The sequence below is a fragment of the Coffea arabica genome, chromosome 9c (genome assembly GCF_036785885.1).
Source record: "Coffea arabica cultivar ET-39 chromosome 9c, Coffea Arabica ET-39 HiFi, whole genome shotgun sequence".
NCBI lineage: Eukaryota > Viridiplantae > Streptophyta > Magnoliopsida > Gentianales > Rubiaceae > Coffea > Coffea arabica.
Window position 1 is genome coordinate 16,958,454 of NC_092326.1, and position 19,217 is coordinate 16,977,670.

A 19,217-nucleotide genomic window follows, 5' to 3' on the forward strand; every position below is an offset into this window, starting at 1 on the left:
GGCTAGTTTCTGAGGGAGGAACAAGAGTGAAGAAACAAGGCTAAGAAAGAAAAACAGGAGAAGGGGTTTCGGCTAAGAAAGGGAGCGAGAGAGCGAGCTGGGGGCAAAGGCTTGGACAGAACAGAGAAAGAGTAAGAGGGAAAGAGAAATAGAGGGGCGGCGGCATGAGATAGCTACGGAAAAACTGGGTGATAGCTACGGCTAAAAGAAAAAACACGGAGAGGGAGAGAGCTAGGGAGGTAGGATGAAGGTTTGGGGGGAGCTACGGAAAAAAAAAAAAACAGAGCTTCGTGAGGCAGGGGGAGTTTTTGGTCGGGGGGGCGAATGAAAAGAAAAACAAAGCAAGGCAGCGAAAGAAATGGGGGGAGGAGCTACGGTTGAAACAAGAAAAACAGAGGAGGACTAGGAAAAAGGAACCAGCAAACAGAGGCGGGCGAAGGAGGAGAGCTTCGAATAGAGAAAGAAAAGGTGGACGGCTGATAGACCGTGGGTTGAAGGAGCAAAAGAAAAGTAGAAGGAAAAGCTTCGGCAGGCAGCAACAAAACAGAAAAACAGAGGAAGAAAAGAGCGGTGGTCAAGAGGAAATCGAGAGAGGAGGGATGTTTCGGCCAAAGGTGAAATGAAAACAAGGAGAGCCCCCCGGAAGAACCATCGGCACTGCCGCCGCTCGTCATCACCTCGCTAGAATCTACCGTCGTTGTCTGCAGATTCTCAGCAAACAAGAGCAGGTAAGCTGTTTTGTTGTCCTCTTCAAAAATTTCGATTTGCCGTGAGCTTTCGAAGCATTCTGCCGTGAGTATGTTTGCTGCAATTCTCCTGTCGTTTGTCCATAATTTTTGAATACATATGCTTGAATGCTGGTTGGACTGAATTTCGATTGGGTTTGTTGATAAATTTTGGGGCCGGTTGTAATGTAAATCAGGCAAAGATTTATTGAGCTTTCCAATGCCCGTTAGTTATTTGATAAAATGACTGAGTAAGATCTTGAACCAAAAAGGGGAAGATTTTATCCCTTTTTCTGCAGGTGTTCATGATGAAATCTGGCCAGTCCGAAACTGGCCAGAATTTGCGTATTTTCGTCAGTTGACGCAGGGAGAGAGGCCATGAACTTTTGAAATTGATTTTGTTTAGTGTTGCTGTTTTTGCATTCCATAACGATGTGATGTTGTTGCCGTGTAAACTTGTCGGATGTTTTGAAACATCAGAAGTTGCAGAAACTTTTCCATTGAAAGTTTGCATCGCAGAAGAAGGATTCTGCGAAGGATGAAGTATGAATTTCTGGAAAATTTCAATGTAGCCCCTCAATTCCTGTCTAATTTCACTATGACCCAAAATCTGGAAAAATCGACCCAATTTTGCCCTTTTAAGCTTATTCCTCTGTTTGCATATTTTATGCGATTTGTTGGATAGATTAATTCTGAGATTTGGATTATAATTATGGCCTAATAATTTTAGTTGATTTGCTAATCTTGTTAGGTTTGGTATTATGATTTGGGTTGTGGGTAAGCATAATTTGTTTGGGTTTGATAAGTGGATTGATGACTTGTTTTTCTGGGTTGTGACATGGGCTTGAGAAATGAAGCCCATCTGTTTTAGTTGAATTTTGTTCGGACTTGAAGATAGGCTGGCCTGCTTGTGCTCTTAAGGTTCTCGGTTGGGCTAGGGAGGTTTGGGCCCAAACAAATAAATAAGATGGCTCATTCCCATTTGTGTTGGACTTTCGTGGGCTGGTAAGGGGTCTTGGCCCACGAAATAAATACCAATGGCCTAATGGCCTGTTTTGCCAAGAAGCCTGATAACGAAATTTCATTCCAGTCCCCTGACTTTCGAGTGCTTTCACTATGGCCCCAACAACTTTCAATTTCATTCAATTGGGTCCCTAATTTAATTGCAAATAGGCCCCTAAACTTTGTTTTTCTTCAATTTTGACCTCCAAATTTTGTCAATCTGTGCAATCAGGTCCTTTCTTCTTGTAACTTCTTAAATGTGGATTGTTGACATGATTTAATTGATTCAAATTCATGCTTATTTTTTATCCTTTGTGATTATTTGCCAAATAAATTGGTACCTTGACCTTTTTATTGTTTTGAAGCTAATATCTCATTTACTCGATTTCCATTGCAAGGGAGGTAACTTCTATATTCTTGAGTTTATTTTTCCTACGTGCTCCTACGTGTTATGTGAATATGCATGTCTGTGAGGACTCGCAAAAACTATTATTTTGTGCCTAATTTATGGCTTAATAAATTATTTAATTGGATTTTATTTCCAAGGAATATTTTCTAGTCTTATTAGACCTAAATACATGGTAATATAACTTCGTTATATTTTTAAAATGATTCGTTTCGAAAATTAATTTCCTAGAGCGCGTTTAGTAAAAATAGTGAATAGTACTTGGAGATTTTATCCGCGTATTAGCACAATAAGCTTGGAATATTGGAGACTTGTACCATGGTCCTAAAATAGGTAATTTTAAGCATAAATATTCAAGTGATAGTTAGTAGTGCAATCGTTATAAGAATTTTTCGAAAGTTTCGCGTTATAGCGGTAAAATGGGCGGTACGCGTTTTCACACGCGCGACTTTATTTGAGGAACTTTAGACCCTTGTTTCGAGACAATTAAGAGTGAATAATATCTATATTAACATGAGTGCATTAGAGGTTTAGTGCACTAGTGAACCAAACGCGCGAGAAATCAAGTCCAAACGCACCCTAAATTACACTATTTCGAGTTGACTTTGAGGTGCATTTTGCACCACACAAAGAATCTTCCTTTGGAAGCCAATTGCATCAGCACTCTCTCTCTCTCTTCACCTCACTTGGCCGAACAACAAGAAGGAGAAGAGCTCTCCATTGTCTTCATTTTTCATCTTCAATCCATGCACCAAAATCCACCCAAATCACACCAAACTTGGAGATCTCTTAGCAAACCACTTGGAGACTACATTTAGCTAACAAAAGGCTGCATCTTCACGGTTTCTTGGAGCTTCAAGAGGGCCGAAATTTTCTGGTCTTGCACACCTAAGGAAGAGGTAATGATCAACCCATGAATTCTTGTCTTTTGGAGGTTATATAGCAAGATTAAGCTCATGCATGCACTTAGTTACTTGTTTATGGTGTAAAAATGTGATTGTGGGCTCTTGGAATTCCCACACTTGGGTTGTTGTTGCTGATGTGATGATTAATGGTGATTATATTGTTGGTTTAGTGATTATAATGATGCATTAGTGATGGGTAATTAGTGGAAACTTCATTGGGTGTAAGAAGCTAAACTTTCCGATTTTGCCCCTGCTATGTTCGGCCATTTCCAGGCCAAATTTTAATGGTTTAATGGCTTGGATTGGATGTTTATAGGATGTATTTGATGTGTGAAAAATTTCATTGGAAAATATTGGGGTTTGATGGAGCAAATGAATTTTTGTTCGAAACCAGCAAATCTGGAAAACTGATTCGCGTATGCTCTGACCAGCAGTAGTAATTTGGCCATAACTCTGTCCTCGGATGTCGAAATCATGTGCCGTTGGTGGCGTTTGAAACTAGACATTCCTAGCTTTAATTTGGTATATAATGTACGTTCTGATTATTTGTGAGCAAGCCGAACCAAATGTTTTAAGTTCGCTGTCCTGTTACTCTGTTCTTCTGGAATGAAGTGTTCAGGCAGCAACTTGATGCCCGAATTTGAACCAGATGGGAGCCAAATTTGGAAACGATCTCTTCTGTGATATTTTAACTCTATGAATGTATTTTCCAACGGCGTAAGCCATGCTCGATTTCGAGCTATAATGACTGAGTTGTGACTGAAACAAGGGGACTGCTCTGTTTTGGAAAACCCTAATGTTTGGACTGGTTTGGAACAAAATCTTGGAGTGAACTTGTTAGTTGATGTTTTTGATATTAAACACTTACCAAAGGTATCATGGGTATATCTTAGACCCTTATTTCACAAACGAACCATGGTTGGATAACTTTCTTGGTTAAACGGTTGGAAATTTGGAAAATGAAAGTCCAAGGCAGATTGCCTTAGGATTTTTCTTGAACTTTGGTTGGCTAATTAACGACCTTGCCGAAGGTATTTTTCCCCGAAATTTGATAGAGAGATACCTTCCATATATTATTGAAACACTGCCAATTTTGGTGCCGATTCAAGTTCGTTTCGATACCCAATTAAAATTCCAAAGTTGGGGGTTCAAATCTGGAAATTCTTCTCCAGTCTTGAATTTGCTCAACTTCGGGCTACCGTATCTCGGTGCTCGAAACTCCGATTCTTGATCCGCTTGTTTTTTCATACACTTCACTTGCAACACTAATTGAGCTGAAAATTTCAGAGGCCGGTTTGCAACGTACGAATCGTGCCGAATTTTCAAAGTTGGCCAAAAACCAACTTCGTTCTGCCATGAAAACCGACCCTGCATCTTCAAGCTCATTTTCGACCACTTTTCACTTTGATTCATGGAAAAGTGTCTTCTAGAAACTTATAGTACTCTCTAAGAGGTTTCCAACGGTATAAAGTTTTCCAATTTTCGACTTATACCGAGCGAGTTACGATTTTTCAAAGATTTATCATAAAACTGGAAAATTTTCCAATTCCAAGAAAATAGAGTTTTTCAAAAAACTCTTTATTCTTTTATATTCTTAAACGTTTTGCTTACGATTTTCATGATAAAAAACTCAAATAATATTATACCTAATAAAAGGCAAGTTGAACCTCGATTTACGTGTAATTGAGGTTCCTTTTTGCAAAATAATTCTTAGATTGTACTAGTGTACAATCTTTCTTGATAAGTGGGTTAATTGTGTGATTATCCACTACTAATTTGCCAGACACACAAGGAGACCTTCAAGAGGATCTCACCGTGGACACTTGAACTTCCGGAAAATAATTCTTGTTGAATAGCTCGGTGAGTGTCAAGTGTGTGAATTTTGATACTTGTTTAATTGTGGTATTTGTTGAAAGTTTAAAAATTAAGGGCGGGTGTGTACTTTATCGCACTCGTTCTAATTTCAAATGAATGAATGGAATGTCTTGAATGAATGAATGAAATGAAATGTTATGTCATGAATGCTTGTGTCGTTGGAGTGAACCTCCTCGACTTTCAAATGAATGGGGGACGCCCAAACTCATAGGCCGTCCTTAGACTCGAGCCAGCAATGGGCTTGGTCGGGGATTCGAACGAGCCATGAGATTATAAGCTCGACCTAATAAGAGGTCTTGCTTGGCATACTTGTAGAGTATCGCCCAATAATAGACTTGTGGGCCCTTGAGGTGTACGGTGGACGGAGGGAAGTAAGTGGTGATCTACGGAAATGGAAATACCGACCCGGTTGACAGGAGGGTCAATGCGGGAAGGTATACGAATGACAACGGCAGATCGAGTGGAACTTAGCTCCTGAGAGCTACTATATCCTTGAATTGTTTCTGATTACTTTTCCTGTTTGAATAATTGATTATTGAAAAGACATGGTTTTATTTATTAAATTTGGGTTTGTATTTGACTAAGTGCTTGCATGTGTGTTCTTGGCCTCACGAGCGTTAGCTCACCCTATAGTTTTGTTTTCCTTAACAGGACCGACTCTTGGAGAAATATGGAGAAACCATCCGTTGTAATTTTGTTAAGACTCCTGTTATATATTTTGACTAGGCCCTGGTTTGGGTTGTACTTTTGGAAATTGTAAACTTGAAAGATTTGGGCCCTGATGTGTACTTTGAATTTAAGTCGTTGCATGATTTACCGATGTACTGGTTATACATTAAGTGACTTCTCAAGCTTGAACGCTTCCGCATTATTGTATTCATATTGTTCTCATCGAAGAGATTAGTTCGGTTTGAAATTGAATGGAATTGCTTGAGTCCTGGCGTGAGCTGGGCAGGCGTCCGCGGATACCCTTTGGTCCGCCTTAGGGAGATGTGGGGCGTCACAGTTGGTATCAGAGCACTAGGTTAGAGGTCTATATGGGAGACATATTGGATACTCTACCTTTAAGACTCGATATGGGATGACTTAATCCTACCCTAAGTGATACTTGAGGCGAGCTAGCAACTAAGTTAGTCCTACCTCAAGTGACGATTGGGATGAACCAACGATTAAGTTAGGCATGCATTGCAGGATATTGGAATTAGGTAGTGATTTAAGTTTCTAACCCGAAAGGTATTATTATTGTTATTATTTTGCAGGGATGGCTGATGGAAACGGAGCCCCGGCAGCTAATGAGAATGGCCATGCGAATGGTCATTACGTGCCCCTTAGGACTATCTACTACCGACCTATAGCAGGAGGAGCTCGTGTACGCTACTCACCGCATGATAGATACCCTCGATGTTCGTGTAGGTTGACTTTTGCCTACCCGGACTATGTGGTGCTTGCTTTGGACGACGAGCGTCGTCAGTTGGTGGATGCCAACCGTGATTTACAGGCTGAGGTAGATGAGCTTAGGCAGATGGTTGGCGCTCAGGGTGAGCGGATTGCTGAGCTTGAGGAGGTGCTAGAGGGTGAGGTAGCCACGTCTGCAGTGGTTAACCAGGAGCTTCGGGATACTAGGGCTCGACTCACTAGGTTAGCACGAGATGTCCGTACTCGGGCTTCCGAGATGCTGGTTGATGCTACTAGTCTGGTTGAGGACGCTACTGCAGTGATTCCTGAGGATGAGGAGGAGGATCCGGAGGAGGATCCCGAGGAGGAGGTTCCTCCTGATAGCCCTGCTATGGACTAGGATCTTAGTCGTTGACCTCTTTTGACTTTTGATGGGTACAGTTAGGACTAGTTAGGGTGACGCGAGTGCTGAGGCCATTGTATTTTGCATGCTTGTGTGGCCTACTTTTGGGCACTTGTTCTTACTTTAGTCTTCTGTGACTAGAAGTATACTTCTGAGCACCTGTGTGCTATATTTTGTGAATTGTCCCTAACTTGCTAATTGTACGAACTTGACCTGCCTATAAATGTAAATTATTGTTAATTTCAATGCTTTCTTGGTTAGTTCTAAATTTGATAAAATTCTTGTTTTCTGCTTAAATTAATTTATTTCTTGCACTAGGCACGTTTAGACTAATGGAGGGATTAAGGAGTGGTCGAGGCCGTGGACGAGCGTCTAGACAGGCCCAACCTCAGGGGGATGACCAGGGATCGGCAACTGGACCGACCCAGGGACAGGAAAACGTTGAGGGTAACCAAGTGGCTACTGCCATCAATAGGATGACTGATATCCTAGAACGTCTAGTGGAGAGACAGGGTCCTGGACCATTTAACCAACCTGGGGGCCAGGATAGAGGAGAGGATAGAGCCCTGGAAAGATTCCTAAAGTTTAATCCGCCTAAGTTTATGGGTGAACCTGACCCCGAAGTAGCGGAGAATTGGTTAGAAAGGATGACCAACATATTCGCCGCTCTAGACTATACTGAGGATAGGCGAGTGAACTTTGCTGCCTTTCAATTTGAGGGAGTAGCCCGTGCTTGGTGGGATTTGATAAAAGGAAAATGGGAAAGAGCTCAAACCCCTTGGACTTGGGAGAAATTCACAAGGGAGTTTAATGAAAAGTTTCTTCCGCCCTTGATCCAAGAGAAAAGGGAGGACGAATTTATTAAGTTGAAACAAGGAACCCTTACTGTCGCAGAGTATGAAGGGAAGTTCGCTAAACTTTCCAAATACGCTCCTGAGTTAGTAGCCGATGAACGGAGAAGGATTAGAAGGTTCATACAGGGACTTAATGTGGAACTTCAGGAGGGCCTGGCTGCAGCCCAAATCTCTACTTTTACTGAGGCTTTAGAGAAAGCGCAAAGGGTTGAGAATGCAAGATCTCAAGTGAGGGATTTCCACAATAGAAAGAGGAATTTCCCTAGTCGCACTACTGGGCAGACCAGTAAGTTTGTTCACCCTTCTAAAAAGGGAAGAGGGGAAGGGGGAACGAGAACTGCTGGAGCTTCTAGGGGAGCTCTATCTAGGGGAGGTCGTAGCGGGACGACTCAAGCTAGGGGAGCACCATCTGTTGGATCGACTGTGACCCCTCAAGTTACTTGTGGGTATTGTGGTAAACCCAACCACTCTGAGAATGACTGCTGGAGAAAGCTGGGAAAATGCTTGCTGTGTGGGAGCACTGAGCATCAAATCGCGAATTGTCCGAAATCGTTGAAGACAGGGGGAAGCCTGCAGAGACCTGAAAAATCAACCTCTAAGCAGACCAGTGCCGGAGGGAGTCGACCGAAAGTACCGGCTAGGGTCTACGCATTGGACTATCCACAAGCTCCAGATGCGACCGAAGTGGTCGAAGGTACAATTCCAATCTTTCACCGCCTAGCTAGGGTTTTAATTGATCCGGGTGCAACGCACTCTTTTGTAAACCCTGATTTCATGAGTGGAATAGACTTGAAGCCAATTAAGTTACCATATGACTTGGAGGTTAAAACACCCACTGGGGACAAAAGTCTAATTGCTAATATGGTGTATAAGAATAGTGAAATTTGCGTGAGGGAAAGAAAATTGCTGGCCGATTTGATAGGCTTAGCGATTAAAGGATATGATGTGATCCTAGGGATGGATTGGTTAGCCCGTTATAATGCTCAACTGAATTGTAGGACGAAAATGGTAGAATTGTGTATTCCAGGGGAAGCAACCTTGAAATTGGATGTGAGGGGTAAGTTAGCCTCGTCTGCACTTATTTCGGGAATTCGGGCTAGAAAGTTGTTAGGTAAAGGAGCTCAAGGGTATTTGGCTTTTCTTATTAATACTCCTAGCGATAAGGTGAATCTGGAGGACACACCGGTAGTAAAAGAATTTTCTGATGTTTTTCCTGAAGAATTGGAGTCTCTACCTCCGGAACGGGAAATAGCTTTTAAAATTGATTTAACTCCGGGAACAGCACCTATATCAAGGACACCATACAGGATGGCTCCAGCTGAGTTGAAGGAGTTGAAGTTACAATTACAGGATTTGTTGGAACGAGGTTTTATACGAGAGAGTGATTCTCCGTGGGGAGCCCCAGTTTTGTTTGTAAAGAAGAAATATGGGAGTTTGAGGTTATGTATAGATTATCGAGGTTTAAATGATGTTACGATTAAGAATAAATACCCACTACCCCACATCGATGAACTGTTTGATCAATTGCAAGGGGCGGTAGTGTTTTCAAAGTTGGATCTAAGGCAAGATTACTATCAATTGAGGATTTTGGAAAAGGACATACCTAAGACTGCTTTTAACTCGAGGTATGGGCACTTCGAGTTTGCAGTAATGCCTTTTAGGTTAACCAATGCACCTGCCGCTTTCATGGATTTAATGCATAGGGTTTTTAAGCCTTACTTGGATCAATTTGTGGTGATCTTCATTGATGACATTTTAGTGTATTCTAAGAATGTGAAAGATCATGAGAAACATTTGAGAATAGTTTTACAAATCTTGAGGGAACATCAGTTATATGCTAAGTTTAGCAAGTGTGAATTCTGGCTGAAGGAAGTGACTTTCCTAGGACATATAATTTCTAAGGATGGGATCAAAGTGGATCCAGCTAAAGTGGAAGCTGTTTCGAAATGGAAACGACCGGAAAACCCAACGGAAGTTCGGAGTTTTATAGGATTGGCAGGATATTACCGGAGATTCATCCAGGATTTTTCGAAAATTGCTGGACCTATGACTGAGTTGACCAAGAAAAATGGAAAGTTTATTTGGAGTTCTAAGTGTGAAGGAAGTTTTCAGGAGTTGAAAAGACGGCTGACTAGAGCGCCTGTTCTAGCTCTACCAAATGGACATGATAGTTTTGTGGTTTACACAGATGCATCTAAGGAAGGTTTGGGATGTGTTTTGATGCAAAATGATAAAGTGATAGCTTATGCCTCTAGAAAATTGAAGCCGCATGAAGGGAACTATCCGACCCATGATTTGGATTTAGCGGCTGTGGTCTTTGCTTTGAAGAAATGGAGACACTATTTATACGGAGTGACATTTGAGGTTTTTACAGATCACAAAAGCCTTAAGTACTTATTTTCTCAGAAGGAGCTGAATTTAAGGCAACGTAGATGGATGGAATTTTTGGAAGATTATGACTGCACGATTAAGTACCATCCTGGGAGGGCCAATGTAGTGGCCGATGCTTTGAGCCGTCAGGTACAAATGGCTGGATTGATGGTTAAGGAATTTCGATTGTTGGAAGAAGTTAGCTATTGGAATCCCCGATTAGAACCAAGGAAAGTGATTTTGGGGAACATTGTGATAACCTCCACTTTATTGGGACGTATTAAGGAATCTCAGGAAAAGGACCCTGAAATGCAAAAGTTGGTGGAGAAAGTCAAGATGGGAGACCAGACCGATTTCACTTTGGGATCAGATGGAATATTGAGATTTCGAAATCGGGTGGTTATGCCAAAGGATGAAGGACTTAGAAAAGAAGTTTTGGAAGAGGCACACCGATCAAAGTTTACAGTACATCCAGGAGGGAACAAAATGTACCAAGACTTGAAAGGTCTATATTGGTGGAAAAATATGAAGAAGGAAATTGCCCAATTTGTCCAGACATGCTTGGTTTGTCAACAGGTTAAAGCCGAACATCAGAAACCATCTGGGCTTTTGCAACCTCTAGAAATACCTGAGTGGAAATGGGAAAATATTACCATGGATTTTGTATCAGGCTTACCAAGGACACAGAGAGGCCATGATGCCATTTGGGTGATAGTAGATAGATTGACTAAATCGGCTCATTTTCTGCCGATTAATATGAAATATCCATTGGAGAAGTTGGCCAGATTGTACGTGGATGAGATCATCAGACTACATGGTATACCTGTGAGTATTGTGTCAGATAGGGATCCAAGATTTGTTTCGAGGTTTTGGCAAAAGATGCAAGAAGTGTTGGGGACTAAGTTGAACTTTAGTACCACCTATCATCCCCAGACTGATGGACAATCTGAAAGAACAATTCAAACTCTTGAGGACATGTTGAGGACTTGTGTACTGGACTTTGGAGAGAGTTGGAGTAAGTTTTTAACTTTAGTGGAATTTGCCTATAACAATAGTTTCCACTCTTCTATTCAAATGGCTCCATACGAAGCACTTTATGGTCGGAAATGTAGATCCCCAATTTGTTGGGATGAAGTAGGTGAACGGAAAATCTTAGACACGACTATTGTATCTTGGATTGAGGAGGCTAATGAGAAGGTGAAATTGATACGGCAAAGAATTCAAACCGCTCAGAGTAGACAAAAGAGTTATGCCGACAATCGGAGGAAGGATTTGGAGTTCACTGTTGGAGATATGGTATTTCTCAAGATTACACCTTTAAAAGCAAGTTTGATGTCCGGAAAAGGGAAGAAACTACAACCAAGGTTCGTAGGGCCTTATAAGATTATTCAGCGAGTTGGGAATGTAGCCTATAAGCTGGAATTACCACCGAGTTTATCTCGTATTCATAACGTGTTTCATGTGTCCATGCTTAAGAAGTATCATCCAGACCCCTCTCATGTTTTACAACCGGGGAATATTGAGATTGATGAAACCCTGACCTATGAGGAGACCGGTAAAACTTCTGGATCGAAAGGTAAAGGAATTGAGGAACAAGCAGATACCACTAGTGAAAGTTTTATGGAAGAACCATGGAGTAGAAGGAGCAACATGGGAAGTTGAAGAGACAATCAAGGAGAAGTATCCAGACTTGTTCATCGACCAAGGTAAATTTCGAGGACGAAATTTTCTTAAGGGGGAGAGGATGTGAGGACTCGCAAAAACTATTATTTTGTGCCTAATTTATGGCTTAATAAATTATTTAATTGGATTTTATTTCCAAGGAATATTTTCTAGTCTTATTAGACCTAAATACATGGTAATATAACTTCGTTATATTTTTAAAATGATTCGTTTCGAAAATTAATTTCCTAGAGCGCGTTTAGTAAAAATAGTGAATAGTACTTGGAGATTTTATCCGCGTATTAGCACAATAAGCTTGGAATATTGGAGACTTGTACCATGGTCCTAAAATAGGTAATTTTAAGCATAAATATTCAAGTGATAGTTAGTAGTGCAATCGTTATAAGAATTTTTCGAAAGTTTCGCGTTATAGCGGTAAAATGGGCGGTACGCGTTTTCACACGCGCGACTTTATTTGAGGAACTTTAGACCCTTGTTTCGAGACAATTAAGAGTGAATAATATCTATATTAACATGAGTGCATTAGAGGTTTAGTGCACTAGTGAACCAAACGCGCGAGAAATCAAGTCCAAACGCACCCTAAATTACACTATTTCGAGTTGACTTTGAGGTGCATTTTGCACCACACAAAGAATCTTCCTTTGGAAGCCAATTGCATCAGCACTCTCTCTCTCTCTTCACCTCACTTGGCCGAACAACAAGAAGGAGAAGAGCTCTCCATTGTCTTCATTTTTCATCTTCAATCCATGCACCAAAATCCACCCAAATCACACCAAACTTGGAGATCTCTTAGCAAACCACTTGGAGACTACATTTAGCTAACAAAAGGCTGCATCTTCACGGTTTCTTGGAGCTTCAAGAGGGCCGAAATTTTCTGGTCTTGCACACCTAAGGAAGAGGTAATGATCAACCCATGAATTCTTGTCTTTTGGAGGTTATATAGCAAGATTAAGCTCATGCATGCACTTAGTTACTTGTTTATGGTGTAAAAATGTGATTGTGGGCTCTTGGAATTCCCACACTTGGGTTGTTGTTGCTGATGTGATGATTAATGGTGATTATATTGTTGGTTTAGTGATTATAATGATGCATTAGTGATGGGTAATTAGTGGAAACTTCATTGGGTGTAAGAAGCTAAACTTTCCGATTTTGCCCCTGCTATGTTCGGCCATTTCCAGGCCAAATTTTAATGGTTTAATGGCTTGGATTGGATGTTTATAGGATGTATTTGATGTGTGAAAAATTTCATTGGAAAATATTGGGGTTTGATGGAGCAAATGAATTTTTGTTCGAAACCAGCAAATCTGGAAAACTGATTCGCGTATGCTCTGACCAGCAGTAGTAATTTGGCCATAACTCTGTCCTCGGATGTCAAAATCATGTACCGTCAGTGGTGTTTGAAACTAGACATTCCTAGCTTTAATTTGGTATATAATGCACGTTCTGATTCCTTGTGAGCAAGCCGAACCAAATGTTTTAAGTTCGCTGTCCTGTTGCTCTGTTCATCTGGAATGAAGTGTTCAGGCAGCAACTTGATGCCCAAATTTGAACCAGATGGGTGCCGAATTTGGAAATGATTTCTTCTGTGATATTTTAACGCTATGAATGTATTTTCCAACGGCGTAAGCCATGCTCGATTTCGAGCTATAATGACTGAGTTGTGACTGAATCAAGTGAACTGCTCTGTTTTGGAAAACCCTAATGTTGGGACTGGTTTGGAACCAAATCTTGGAATGAACTTGTTAGTTGATGTTTTAGTATTAAACACTTACCAAAGATATTATGGGTGTATCTTAGACCCTTATTTCACAAATGAACCATGGTTGGATAACTTTCTTGGTTAGACGATTGCAAATTGGGAAATGCAAGTCAAAGGCAGTTTGCCTTAGGATTTTCTTGAACTTCGGTTGGCTCATTAACTACCTTACCGAAGGTATTTTTCCCCGAAATTCGATAGAGAGATACCTTCCATATAGTATTGAAACAATGCCAATTTTGGTGCCAATTCAAGTTCGTTTCGATACCTAATTAAAATTCCAAAGTTGGGGGTTCAAATCTGGAAATTCTTCTCCAGTCTTGAATTTGCTCAACTTCGGGCTACCGTATCTCGGTGCTCGAAACTCCGATTCTTGATCCGCTTGTTTTTTCATACACTTCACTTGCAACACTAATTGAGCTGAAAATTTCAGAGGCCGGTTTGCAACGTACGAATCGTGCCGAATTTTCAAAGTTGGCCAAAAACCAACTTCGTTCTGCCATGAAAACCGACCCTGCATCTTCAAGCTCATTTTCGACCACTTTTCACTTTGATTCATGGAAAAGTGTCTTCTAGAAACTTATAGTACTCTCTAAGAGGTTTCCAACGGTATAAAGTTTTCCAATTTTCGACTTATACCGTGCGAGTTAAAATTTTTCAAAGATTTATCATAAAACTGGAAAATTTTCCAATTCCAAGAAAATAGAGTTTTTCAAAAAACTCTTTATTCTTTTATATTCTTAAACGTTTTGCTTACGATTTTCATGATAAAAAACTCAAATAATATTATACCTAATAAAAGGCAAGTTGAACCTCGATTTACGTGTAATTGAGGTTCCTTTTTGCAAAATAATTCTTAGATTGTACTAGTGTACAATCTTTCTTGATAAGTGGGTTAATTGTGTGATTATCCACTACTAATTTGCCAGGCACACAAGGAGACCTTCAAGAGGATCTCACCGTGGACACTTGAACTTCCGGAAAATAATTCTTGTTGAATAGCTCGGTGAGTGTCAAGTGTGTGAATTTTGATACTTGTTTAATTGTGGTATTTGTTGAAAGTTTAAAAATTAAGGGCGGGTGTGTACTTTATCGCACTCGTTCTAATTTCAAATGAATGAATGGAATGTCTTGAATGAATGAATGAAATGAAATGTTATGTCATGAATGCTTGTGTCGTTGGAGTGAACCTCCTCGACTTTCAAATGAATGGGGGACGCCCAAACTCATAGGCCGTCCTTAGACTCGAGCCAGCAATGGGCTTGGTCGGGGATTCGAACGAGCCATGAGATTATAAGCTCGACCTAATAAGAGGTCTTGCTTGGCATACTTGTAGAGTATCGCCCAATAATAGACTTGTGGGCCCTTGAGGTGTACGGTGGACGGAGGGAAGTAAGTGGTGATCTACGGAAATGGAAATACCGACCCGGTTGGCAGGAGGGTCAATGCGGGAAGGTATACGAATGACAACGGCAGATCGAGTGGAACTTAGCTCCTGAGAGCTACTATATCCTTGAATTGTTTCTGATTACTTTTCCTGTTTGAATAATTGATTATTGAAAAGACATGGTTTTATTTATTAAATTTGGGTTTGTATTTGACTAAGTGCTTGCATGTGTGTTCTTGGCCTCACGAGCGTTAGCTCACCCTATAGTTTTGTTTTCCTTAACAGGACCGACTCTTGGAGAAATATGGAGAAACCATCCGTTGTAATTTTGTTAAGACTCCTGTTATATATTTTGACTAGGCCCTGGTTTGGGTTGTACTTTTGGAAATTGTAAACTTGAAAGATTTGGGCCCTGATGTGTACTTTGAATTTAAGTCGTTGCATGATTTACCGATGTACTGGTTATACATTAAGTGACTTCTCAAGCTTGAACGCTTCCGCATTATTGTATTCATATTGTTCTCATCGAAGAGATTAGTTCGGTTTGAAATTGAATGGAATTGCTTGAGTCCTGGCGTGAGCTGGGCAGGCGTCCGCGGATACCCTTTGGTCCGCCTTAGGGAGATGTGGGGCGTCACAATGTCTACTTTGCTTTCCTTGTCTTTCTTTAATTCTTTCATTTATTTTATTTACTTTTTGCTTTTTATTTAAGTTATTCTTTATGGGGTATGTGTACACCTCTTGGCTTGTAATAGATAGGGCTCGGAGAGCATCTGGTCCATTTCCCTTTCCCCTTTTATGTTTTATGGGGTATGTGTACACCTCTTGGCTTGTAATAGATAGTGCTCGGAGAGCATCTGGTCCACTTCCCCTTCCCCTTGCTTGCTTGTTTTTGTTGCTACATGTTTAATTGCTTTATTAGGCTCTTGCATCTAGTCGAGCATGCTAAATGCTATGTGCTATGTGTTTACGAGTATTTTGGCATGTCTACTTGCTTTCATAGCCATAAATGAATGGAATGGATGAATATACGTTTCCGCTAGTCCAACGCTAGTCGGAATTCATAGAATGGGCTAGTCCAACGCTAGACCCTTAGGGATTTCCCCTCATTAGCATATCATTTGCTTGTTCATCACATATCATGCATTTTTCTTAGTTTTATCACTTGGCATGCTCCTCGAACCCCCTTTCCCTTCATTTTAGGATTTTTGCATATCATGATAGTTGTAGGGTCCATTTGCTTGAGGGTCCTTTTCTGATAAGGGAAACGAGCGAGTGTGGCTACTCGATAGCCTTAGCACGATAGTTTTGCCTTCTAATCAAAGGGAAAATCGAAGTCGACAAGTTAGGAGTCATTCCCATACCCGACCTGATGCATTCCCTTAGGTTCATTCATTCTCATTTATCACTCACTCATTCTTTTCAATTCACATTTCCTTTCCTTATTGTTCGTTTTGATTTCTACTTCACGAAATTGCATTTAATTACACCTATATGCACTTATCACTATATTTCATACACTTGCACACAAACACTTGGAATTTTCATACAATTGCACACGTGCACCTTTTCATACACTTGCACACAAACACTTGGATTTTTAAATTTCTTTTCATACACTTCCACACTGGCACATTTGAGTCTCATTTGCATTAATCGACCTCTATGGGGTTTTCCTTTGTTGGCCGCCACAATTCATGTGGTTTGGGACCAAAAGCCTCACGAGAGACATCGTAGAATTTAGGATTGCATTTTTCTTTCCGTTTTGCATTCATATAGTCATATCCAACGTGCGAACATATATTGGGTAGAAAATTAGGAAAGGTAAGGTTAAGTCGCGCAACTAGCCTTGGCTAGGTCAAAGGGGTGCCTTGGATTCTATCCTTGCCTTCCCCTTTGTCAAACGTGACCCCCGAACCTTTTTCTTTGGCTTACGTGGACTAGGAGTCGTTTTAAAAAGGGTTTTACTACTTTGTCTTTAAAAAAACACTTTTTGGGTGACTTGGTACACCCCAAATCTATACCAAGTGGCGACTCCGTTTTCATATTTAAAAAAAACCCTTTTTAAAATTTCAATTGGCCAAATCGTCGCTTTCCAAAGTCCCATGGCCTTTTTACTTTTCATTTTGCACACGTTCACACCACACTTCACACACACATCACTCACACAATTCATTCAAAAAGTGGGGCGCGACAACTGGCTTGAACAAAATGAAAATCATGGGACTGGCCTAAACAAAATGAAAATCATGGGACGCACGCTAGTGGGACTAACCCACGGCTAGCGGCGAGGGAAAATAAAAGGCGCACTAGTGGGACTGACCCAACGGCTAGTGGCGATGACAATGAAATGCACACTGGCGGGACTAATCTCACGCTCCAACGTGATATAAGCGGTCAGCGGGATAGAACCCAATTCTGCCGAGGTTGGCGGGATAAAACCCAGCTCCAACGTGCACTTTGCGATGTTGGCGGCACCAAGTCCAGGCACCAAGTCCAGGCCCAACGTGCTTTTTGTGAAATTGGCGGCACGAAGTTCAGGCCCAACGTGATCTTGTGAACAAGGAATTGAATTTGATTTGTCAAGAAGCAAGAAGTTAAACTTGAGTTTTTTTATTTCTGACCTTTCTGATGATGATTTTTTGATTTTTCTTTCTTTTTCTGATTTTTTTTTCTTTTGATTTTTTCCTTCCTTTCGGATTTTTCCGAGAGAATTTTTTCAAAATAATTTGCCCCAGTGTCGGGTCCATTTTTCCTCCTTCTTCTTGATTCTCTTTGCAGTATCGGCCTTCCGCCTCACTGGATGCTTTTCGTCATTTTGAACCATGAATACCTGCACAGGAGGGCTTAACAAAGTATGACATGCACTTAAATTCCGTGAAAGGAGCAGCGGGATTGATTCGAAAAATGTTATTATTTGATTTTTGGACAAAAATCTCAAATGTATTACAAAAAATTTGCCCCAGTATGGGCTTATTTCATGAAATCTCACAAATAAAATTTTTGCCCCAGTGTGGGCTCCCTTGATTGCAAAAATTTGTTCAGATGATTTCCCATTTATTTGAACAAAGAAAAACCGCACTTTCTAAAATTTAGAAAATAGTCATGTATGCAATGTGAAGACACTTAACGTCGAGTTTGAACTCATGCAGAAATTTCATGATGAATCCCTTAGAATAACACCAAATTCAAGAAGATTTCTTCCTCACTTTTAGCATCGGTGCTTAGGATAACAGGTCACCACTTTCTGGTTGGCCCATCTTTCAAGACTAATCAAACGGGCGTTATTTCTGACTTGGAAGTGGCTAAGGAAAATGAGAGGTCAGGATTTGTCTTATTTTTGTGCCCAAATTGTATGTAATCCCTTCAATACCACATCTTAGTGAAAGCAAATAGTTTGTCACTCTTATTTCTTAAGAAAACTTAGTCAACGTATAAGCTTTATAGGCATGCAACAAAATGGGTAGAAGCGATAGCTAAACCTGTGAAAACTGGTTATACCCCCATGATCACAAATGATTGATGGATTTCTTACGAGCATAATCCTCACTTTGGATTGTCATGAAGGAATAAGTCAACGATGGACTTTGTTAGCTTGTAATGTAGCTTGAAAACGATAGTTAAAGAAATAAGATTTTCAAGGACATTGTACTGAAGATCGCTCTTTTCCCAAAATTGCCCCTATTCTGAACTCGAAGATCCTGAACTTTGTTTGACTTTTATCACTCAACAGGGACTTTCAGCATCGAATCTTTCTGCATTTTTCCTTGCATTTATTTTCCTTGCTTTTTCTTTTTGCCTCTTTTTCCTTTCCCTCAACTTGGTGGATTTTCGCATGGTGAGTAGCGTCAACCCCATACCCCAGGCAATTCAGAAATACAGCTAAAATTTTCCGGCATCAGGAATTTTCTTGACAGGGCCATTGCAAAGAACAGAAGTCAGGACATTCGGCTTTTGTAATGGGGTCAGGTGGGGTGCTTAGAAAAGTTAAGGCTTGAAAGCGGATTTCAAAAGTGGTTTAAAAATTCTGAGATCGCATTGTTACGCCAACCCTATTTTAGGGTTAAATCAGAATTTGCCCCAGTTTATGCTCAATTGAGGCTTTTTCTCTTTCATTTTCTTTCTTTTTTTGATTTTTCGGCCTTCTGCCATTCTTTTGAACTTTCACAAAATTTGGCCCAGTTCATTTTTGAACTGAGGTTCTCTTTTCTCTTTTCTTTTGATTTTGCGGCATTATCACTTTTCACTTCTTGAAATTTTTCCTTTTTCAACTCAAACTTGCCCCCAGTGTGGGGTTTGCGATTCTCAGGGGTTGCCCAAACGAAATAATTTATTCTGATGGCTCAAAAGGGATAACTAGGGATAGAATGTTTGATTGGAAAAAGAAGATGGCCTGACTTGTATTCCGTTCCTTACAAAAACTCTGAAAGGAAACTTTCATTAATGCGAATTTTTT

At 40.6% G+C, this 19,217-nt stretch overlaps 1 long non-coding RNA gene across 1 annotated transcript; it reads left to right on the plus strand.

The window, feature by feature from the left end:
- The first annotated feature begins 345 nt into the window (after positions 1-345).
- LOC140014444 (uncharacterized) lies at positions 346-1,459 on the plus strand. Its single transcript, XR_011821205.1, has 2 exons — positions 346-728; positions 998-1,459. It is a non-coding gene; the product is annotated as an uncharacterized lncRNA (long non-coding RNA).
- The last annotated feature ends 17,758 nt before the right edge of the window (positions 1,460-19,217 follow it).